Source organism: Canis aureus, chromosome X, assembly GCF_053574225.1.
Source record: "Canis aureus isolate CA01 chromosome X, VMU_Caureus_v.1.0, whole genome shotgun sequence".
In the NCBI taxonomy this organism is placed as follows: Eukaryota; Metazoa; Chordata; class Mammalia; order Carnivora; family Canidae; genus Canis; species Canis aureus.
The window spans coordinates 73,127,562-73,136,929 of NC_135649.1; the positions used below are offsets into that span (position 1 = coordinate 73,127,562).

At 40.2% G+C, this 9,368-nt stretch overlaps 1 pseudogene; it reads left to right on the forward strand.

Moving 5' to 3' along the window:
• The first annotated feature begins 8,319 nt into the window (after positions 1 to 8,319).
• On the forward strand, positions 8,320 to 9,123 carry LOC144308715 (WASH complex subunit 3 pseudogene; annotated as a pseudogene).
• The last annotated feature ends 245 nt before the right edge of the window (positions 9,124 to 9,368 follow it).

The following is a 9,368-nucleotide window of genomic DNA, read 5'->3' on the forward strand; positions in this document are numbered from 1 at the left end:
AATGGATGTATCATCATTTTCATTAGTTTCCATGAATCTTTTAATTCTTCTCTAATTTTCTGGTTGAGCATCTTTTAGTAGGATGCTCTTTAACCTCCATATATTTGAGTTTTCTCCAAATTTCTTCTTGTGATTGTGTTATAGTTTCAAAGAATTGTGGTCAGAAAATATGCATGGGACAATCTGAATATTTTGGTATCAGTTGAGACCTGATTTGTGACCCAGTATGTGATCTATTCTGGAGAAAGTTCCATATGCCCTTGAGAAGAATGTGTATTCAGTTGTGTTCGGATGCAAAGTTCTGTATATATCTGTGACATCCATCTGGCCCAGTGTTTCATTTAAGGCCCTTGTTTCTTTGGTGATGTTGTGCTTAGAATATCTGTCATTTGCAGAAAGTGCCATGTTGTATTATTATCTGAGTATCTCTTTACTTTGGCTACTGATTGATATTCTTGGCAGCTCCCATATTAGGGGCATAAATATTCATGACTGTTAGGTCTTCTGGTTGGATAGACCCTTTAAGTATGATATATTGTCCCTCTTCATCTCTTACTACAGTCTTTGGGATTTACTTTAATTTATCTGATATGAGGATTGCTACTCCAGATTTCTTTGAGGACCATTTGAATGGTAAATGGCTCTCCAACCTTTCATTTTCAGGCTGTAGGTGTCCTTAGGTCTAAAATAAGTCTCTTGCAGACAGCAAATAGATGGAACTTGCTTTTTTATCCAGTCTGAAACCCTGTGTCTTTTGATGGGATCATTAAGCCCATTCTCATTCAGAGTTACTATTGAAGGATATGAATTAAGTGTCATCATAATACTTACTCAATTCCTGTGTTTGTGGACTATTTTTTTGGGTTTCCTCTTTCTTTTACAGAGTCCCCCTTAATATTTGTTGCAGAGCTGGTTTGGTGCTCACCTATTCTTTAAGTTTCTGCCTATCTTGGAAGCTTGGAAGCTCTTTATCTCTCCTTCTATTCTGAATGAGAGCCTTGCTGGATAAAGTATTATTGGCTGCATTTTCTTCTCTTTTAGTTCCCTGAATATGTCCTGCCAGCCCTTTCTGTCCTGCCAGGTCTCTGTGGAGATGTCTGCTGTTAATCTGATATTTCTTCCCATGTAATTGAACAATCTCTTGTCTCTCGCTGCCTTAAGAATTGCTTTTTTATTTTTGGAATTTGCAAGTTTCACTATTAAATGTCGAGTTGTTGAATAGTTTTTATTGATTTTGGCAGTAGGGGTCCCTCTGTATCTCCTGGATCTGAATTCCTGTTTCCCTCTCCAAATTAGGGAAGTTCTCAGCTATGATTTGTTCAAATTTTCTGGTCCTCTGGCCCTCTCAGTGTTTTCTGGTACATGTCAGTTCTTCCTTCTGAGGCTATCATTTATTTCTCTTAACCTTTCCTCATGGTCTCTTAATTGTCTTTCTCTTTTTTCTTCAGCTTCGTTCCTTACCATCAATTTGTCTTCTTTGTTGCTCAGTCTTTCTTCCACTTCATTAACCCTAGCTGTTAGGACCTCCAGTTTGGATTGCGTCTCATTTAATTGATTTTTAATATCAGCCTGAGTAGATCTAAATTCTGCAGTAATGAAGTCTCTAGAGTCCTTTTTTTCTAGAGTCTACCGGTAACTTTTAATTGTGCTTCTGAATTGGCCTAACATTGAATTGTAATCCATATTCTTTAGCTCTGTTGCAGAGAGTACTGTTTCTGATTCTTTCTTTTGTGGTGAATTCTTCCTTCTAGTCATTTTTTCCTGTGTAGTGTGGCTGTATGAGTTGGCTGAGTCAAGAATATAAACCACGACCTAAATGAATTCTACCCTCGATGATTCTGAAGTTTCCTCAAGGGTGATCCTCTTGGTTCTTATTGTAGTAAGTTCTGTATGTTAGAAGATGATCAATCCTAAATTCATATAAACCAGTAATATTTGTAGAAAGCCCCAACATTGACCTCCAAAACATAAATAAGATAAAAGAGGGGGCGCAGAATGGGAATGAAGAGAGCATATAATTTCACAGAATGAACCAGCACAATATTCCTCTTGGTTCTGGGTGTATGCTGGTCATGTTTTAGAAGGTATTAACTTCCGCCATTGTAGAACAAAACAAGGCAGAAAAACCAAAAAAAAACAAAACAGAAACTTGTATCTTATGTGCCTCCCCAAATTAATTGAGTATGTTAACAGGAATCCAGAAATGAAAAATATATCTAAGACATGTAGTGTAGAAATATGAAAGTCAAAAAGAAAGAAACTTAAAAATGAAGAGCTAGTAAAATATTGTAGTCAAGATGGGAAAAGAGAAAATATATTGGAAATTTTTCGTTGGATATAAAAATGATTTGTAATGGAAAAAGGAAAATAAATTAAATAAGTTAAAAAAAGAGAGAGTGGGGGTACCCTCTATTTCTATATATTATATTCCCTCCTTGGTCCTGGGGCTTTCCAGCAGTGCTTGGTCAAGAACTTGCCCTGTTATTCCAGCTGGTCTTCTGGAGAAGGATTCTGCTATGCTGATTCTCAGGCATGTGTGCCAGAGTGGAGATGCCCAGCCCCCTACTGGGTCCCAGGCTCAGCTTGAGCTGTTTATGCTGTGAGGCCTTGGTCTCTGGTGCCCCTCCCTGGGCACCTGGTTAAACAAGGACCAAGGACGAGAAACAATGGCAGCAGCCAGATTTCCAGCTCTGGAGTCAGCTCCCCACTAGTAACTAATGTCACCCAGTCTGCACTGGCCTAGATGCTCCTGGGAATGGCATGGATGCACTGGTCTGCACAGATTGCGGGGCTCCCAGTGGCAGGAGAGCTCTCACTGTCCTGTGCCCTCCCTGCTTCTGCCTGTTTCCAGAGGGAACACAGAATCGTGGCTTTGTCAGCTTGGGCGCCCTGGTATCCGGGATCCTGTGCTGCTGGAACTGCACTCCCTGGGGCCATGGCTCCCAAAGGCAATGAGATGCAGCCACCTCCATCAGGAGCCAGCCCACCTAACCAACTGGCTTCTCCCAAATGCCCCGAGTGCTGTGCACTCCAGCCATTTACAAAGGTCTGTCCGCAGTTTGCGGTGCACTTTCCCTCGGGCGCACCTCTTCTAATGGTGACTCCGGGAATCTGGAGGCTTCACTGCCCTTCCTGAGATTCTGCCCAATTACCCTGCTAAGCACTTTTCCATCTGGGAAAAATCCGGGGCAGATTTTTAAAGTTCCCACTTCTCCAGGGCTAGGGTTTCCTGTCCTGGAGGCTCTCGTTGCTCTGCTTTAGCTCATCTCACGGTGACCCTCCTCTACTTTACTCTTATTTTTTTTATTTCCACATTCCTACCTTGCTAGAAGCAAAAACCGTTCTCTCTGTAGCACTCCAGCTGTTCTCTCTTTAAATCTCGGTTGAATTTGTAGGTGTTCAGGCTGTTTTGAAAGCCATCTAGGTAAGTTGGTGGGACCAAGTGAGTTGAGGACTCCTACTCTTCTGCCATCTTGCCCTGCCTCCTCCAATTCTACTAATTGATAGTAAGAATCAACTCCTGGTTTCATTGATCTCTTCTACTGTTTTTTTGTTTTTTTAAATTTTCTTTTTAGTTTCCATATCATTTATTTCTGCTCTAATCCTCATTATTTCCCTTTTCTGCAAGACCTATGCTTCATTTCTTCTTTTTTGAGCTCCTTAGATGTAATTTTAGATTGCGTATTTGAGTTTTTCCTGCTTCTTTAAGTAGGCCTGTATTGCTATATATTTCACTCTTTTAAACATTTTCTTATTTAAATTCAACCCAGTTAACATATAGCATATTTGTATTTTTCTGGGGTAGAATTTTTTTTCTGGGGTAGAATTTAGTGATCTATCAGTTGCATATAATACCCTGGGCTCATTACATCAAGTGCCCTCCTTAATGCCTATCACCCAATTACCCCATCTCCCAACACCTTTCCTCCAGCAACCCTCAGTTTGTTTCTTACAGTTAAGGTTTCTTATGGTTTGTCTCCCTCTCTGTTTTTACCTTATTTCATTTTTCCTTCCCTTCCCTATATTCATCTCTTTTGTGTCTTAAACTCCACATATGAGTGAAATCAAATGGTATTTGTCTTTCTCTGACTCATTTATTTCACTTCTTATGACTACTTTTGCTTAACCCAAAGGTTTTAGACTATCATATTTTCATTTTCATTTATTTCCATGTATTTTTTATTTCTTCTTTAATTTCCTGATTGAACCATTCATTTTTTAGTAGCATATTCTTTAAACTCCATGTATTTCTGGTCTTTCCAAACTTTTTCTTGTGGCTGACTTCATGTTTCGTAGTTTTGTGTTCAGAAATTATGAATGGTATGATCTCAATCTTTTTTTTAACTTGTTGAGGCCTGATAGGTGTTCTAAGATGTGATCTAGTCTGGAGAATGTCGCACGTGCACTTGATGAGAATGTCTATTCTGCTGCTTTAGGATGAGAAGCTCTGAGTATATCTGTTAGGTCCATCTGGTCCAGTGTGTAATTCAAAGCCATTGTTTCCTTGTTGATTTTCTTCAGATGATCTGTCCTTTGATGTAAATGGGGTTTTAAAGTCTCTTATTATTACTGTATTATTATCAATTAGTTCCATTCTGTTTTTTAATAGTTTTTTATATACCTTGGTGCTCCCAGGTGGGGGCATAAATATTTCCCTTTGTTACATATTTAAGTTGGATGATACCCTATATTATGATGTAGTGCCCTTCTTCATCCCTATTTCCATCGTTGGTTTAAGATCTAGCTTGTCTGAGGTCAGTATTCATACTCTGGCTTTCTTTTGATGTTCATTTGCACGATAAATATTTCTCCATCCCCTCACTTTCAATCTGCAAGTGTATTTAAGTCTAAAATGAGTCTCCTTTCAGGAGCAAATAAATAGATCTTATTTTTAATTCATTCTTACATCCTATTCTTCTGATTAGATCATTTAGTACATTTATATTCAAAGGAATTATTGACAGATATGCACTTATTGCCATTTTATTACTTTTTGTTTGTTTTATTTCTGGAGATTTTCTCAGATACTTTCTAGTCTTTGTCACTTTTGGTCTTCCCTTCCCACTCAAAAAGTCTCCTTTAATATTTCTTTGGTACCAGTTTAGTGGTCATGAACTCTTTTAGTTTGTGTTTGGCAACTCTACATCTTCTTCTATTATGACTATTGTTAAATAGAGTATTCTTGGCTGCATATATCTTCCATTCAGCACATTGAAGATATCCAACCACTCCCTTTTTGTTTGCCAGCTTTCTATGGAGAGATCTATAGCTAGACTTATGGGTCTTCCTTTGTAGATTTCTTTTGTCTTGCTGCTTTTAGGATTTTTTCTTTATAATTTTATTTTGCAAATTTAATTACAACATGTCTTGGTTTTGGTTTGCTTTTGTTGATTTTGATGGGACTTCTTGTGTGTTCCAGATATCATTTTATATTTCTGTCCCCAGATTAGGGAACTTTTCACCTATAATTTCCTCAAATAAGCCTTTTGACCCATTTTCTTTCTCTTACTCTTCTGGGATTCCTATGATATGAATGTTATTATTTTGATGGCATCACTGAGTTTCCTAAGTCTACTTTTGTGTCCAAATTTTTCCTTCTCTCTTTTGTTCAGCTTCATTATTTTCCATAATTCTATTTTCTATACCACTGATTTGTTCCTCTGTTTCTTTCATTCTTGTGGTTATTATATCCAGTAGGTTTCAAATCTCAGTTATTGATTTTTCATTTTGGCTCTGTGGTGAGGGTCTCTCTGATGTTCTTCCATGCTTTTCTCAAACCCAGGTAATAACCTTTGGATATTTCCTTTAAATTCTGGATCAGACATATTATATCTGTCCTATTAGATCTCTGGCTATGACCTTTTCTTATTCTTTCTTTTGGGATTAATTCCCAAATAAGATTCCATCTTATCATTTTATCTAGGTTTCTGTATTCTTATTTGAGTTAGAAAAGCCTTTTCCTGCTCCTTAGAGTAATGGCTTTATTAAGAATAGGTCATATAATGTCCATGGCTTAGTGCTTTAGGAGGTGTGTCTGTTTTGTGCTGAATGCACTTTGCTTCTCTGTTTTTGGCTGCCCTATACTTCATATCAGTCTTCTCTAGAGGTTTTCCTTCACTTCAGTGTGGAGGGTTTGGTCCTTTGCCTAGAATTTGGTGAGTTTTAGCTAGGTTTGCCCTGGTCTGCTTGTTAAAAGAGACCTTATGCCTTTTACACTAGAGATGAAGCTTTGCAGAACACTATCATTACTAGATATTGTGTCTGTAGGCTTTTGCACTGGTCTCCTAGAAAAGGGGCCTGCTGCACTGGTCCTGATGCACATTTGGTAGAGAAAAGGAGCATCAGAAGAGTTCAGGGGGTAGGACTTGGTGTAAGCAAGTTAGGCAGCCAGTGTTGGGACTGTGCTATTTATTGAAATTGGTTTATGCAGAGGGTTGAGGGAGGGAAATTGTGCCAGCCCACTCCTTTGTCCTGTGGAGGGGTTTTGTGCTTCTTGCTCTCAGGGAAGCACTTTCAGGGGCATGAATAATTTCACCTCTTGTATCACAGGCATTTTTCAGATCACTGTTTTCACACTGTCTGTCTCTGTGTCACTTGCCTGCCTAAAGGAGTGCAGTGCACCTTTGGCTCTACTCAGGCCTGCTGAATTTTAAAATTCCAAATTTCAGGGGACACCTAGGTGGCTAAGCTGTTGAGCGCCTGCCTTTGGCCCAGGGTGTGATGCTGGAGTCCTGGGATTGAGTCCCACATCGGGCTTCCTGCATGGAGCCTGCTTCTCTCTCTGCCTATGTCTCTGCCTCTCTCAGTGTGTCTTTCATGAATAAATAAAATATTTTTAAAAAATTTCAAATTTCAGAGTCCTGGTATGCTGGTACTCTGAGATAAGGTTTCACCCTGGTGGACCTGATGAAAGTTTGATCCAGAAGGCCAGTTGCACCTGAGTGCAAGGGTGTGGGATTTGGAGCAACAAGCTAAACAGTAGTGTCTGTGCTAGCTGCCTTCGGCAGCTGTCTCCCCACCTATTCTGAGTGGCAAGGGAGAGATATGGCTCCTGCTTGTTTTTCCTTCATCAACAAGGCAATCATGCCTCAAAGATGAGCTCCAAAAAGTCTTGAGTAGTGACTCAGTACTTTTCTTTTGAAATTATCAAAAAATTGTACCTGTTTTATTAGGAACTTTAGTGATAACTTTAAAGTTTGACAGGGCAGTGCAGAAGCAAGAATTTCATAGCACAGTCAGCCACCAGACTGCCATGCAGCTGCTCAAGGGTGCGCAAGTCCTGCAACTCCTACTGGATGCTCACTGTCCATTGTCTGGAGATTCCTCCTCCAGGGGGCCTGGGGACTCTTCTACCTCTGTGATCTCTTCCATTGGTGCAGTCTGCTCCATGTCACTGGTATCTTTACCTGATCCCCAGGTTTGAACTCCACATCCACCCATGTTGTCTTCAGTTCTGATTGCTCTCTCGAAATTTCGTTTTCCTCTCTGGTCAAAACCATCAAAAGCTCTGTTCCCAGGGCCACCTCTGCCTCGGTTTTGCATGGCCCCTCTGGGGCTTCCACGGCCTCTCAGTGGTCTGTCCTGATCAAACTTTTCAATGGGTTTTTCATCTGTGAACTTCTCAGGTGTCAAGTCGGCCTGTCTCTCAGTCTCATAGGGTCTCATAGGATTTTTTTTTTCATAGTGGACTTTATTGGGGAAAGTTAGTGTAAAAAACATTCAAATTCATAAAATTTAAATAAGACAGTAAAATTATACCTTATAGCTATAGCCATCGCTGTCGTAATCAAAAATCAGGTAAAGTCTAAGTTACCGCCTAAGCAAACACTATTTTGTGAGGCTGGTGTTGCGAAGCCCGAGGCAGGAAACACTGTGATTATTAGAAGTGAGCCCAGTGATGAATTTACATTTGAAGCTGAGGAAAGGGAGGAAGCATGTTACGATCAGGGCATCACAACATTCTAGTCTGAAAAAAGCAACTTTATTAGTGTCATAAGAAGAGTAATCAGTTTTCCTGGTGATGCATCACATCTTACTGAGCTCCATGTGGTCTGTCCCTCCAAGCCCTTCCTTCTCCAGGCACAGCCTCCTAAGGCACCTGGCTGGCTCCCCCTGGAACTCCTGCAGTCACCTGGCCCCAGTGGCCCCCCACCCATCGTGCACACTGAGACCTTGGTCAAGAGTGTCCCTTACCAGGTAATGTGGGTTTCTCTTTGGTTATGGAATTTTTCTTTAACTTTTACGTAGCTTAAAAAATATAGTTAGAAATGTGCTCCTGAATTCCAAATGTGGGCCCAGGGGGAGGTGTTGGCACATTGTTGCCAGGTTGGGCGGGCCCGGTTTGGGAGGGCTTTGTGGGCGAGCCCCTGGTCCCCCACCCACTGACAACATGGATGAGGATGGGCTTCCTCTCATGGGGTCAGGCATAGACCTGACCAAGGTGCCAGCTATTCAACAGAAAAGAACAGTTGCATTTCTAAACCAGTTTGTGGTGCACACTGTACAGTTCCTCAACTGCTTTTCTACAGTTTGTGAGGAGAAACTAGAAGACCTTTCTCTTCGTATCCAGCACATTGAAACAACTCTCAATATTTTAGATGCAAAGTTGTCATACATTCCAGGCCTAGATGATGTCACATTTGAAGTATCTCCTGTAAGCGTCACTGGTGTCACAAATGAATCACATTCTGAAACTACTTCAGAGAAATCACAGCATAACAGTTTACAAGACTCTGTACTACAGAGAAGTGAAGTAACACCAGAAAATATCTTAACTGTAGCCAAGGACCCAAGATATGCCAGATATCTCAAAATGGTTCAAGTGGGTGTTCCAGTGATGGCAATAAGAAACAAAATGATATCAGAAGGACTAGACCCAGATCTTCTTGAGAGGCCAGATGCTCCAGTGCCTGATGGTGAAGGTGAAAAAAATACAGAAGAAAGTTCAGACAGTGAATCTTCTTTTAGTGACTAAGCTTAATTTTGATAACAGTTACATATACATGTGTAGGTATACATATACATTCCATAAGAAAGAGAACCTGAAATTGAACTCTTAATCATAAAACATCAAATGGCCATATATCCACCACCAAACTTCTTCTATGTTAAAAATAAATAAATAAAGCATTTATAACCTGGCAAAAAAAAATCCCAAGTCTTTCACCTAAGTGATCCTTGAATTTTGCAGTCTGCCCCAGGGTTATTTGCTTGCTTCCTCTCTAGGAGTAGGGCAGCATCCTCAAGTCTCTATCACAGGCAAGCCTGAGGATCTCTAAAACTCCAGTCTTTGAGACCTGCTATTTGTAAAACTCATTAAAATCATCCCCTCTCATTTTCCCAGCCAATGGCTTTGGGAAGTGTTCTTG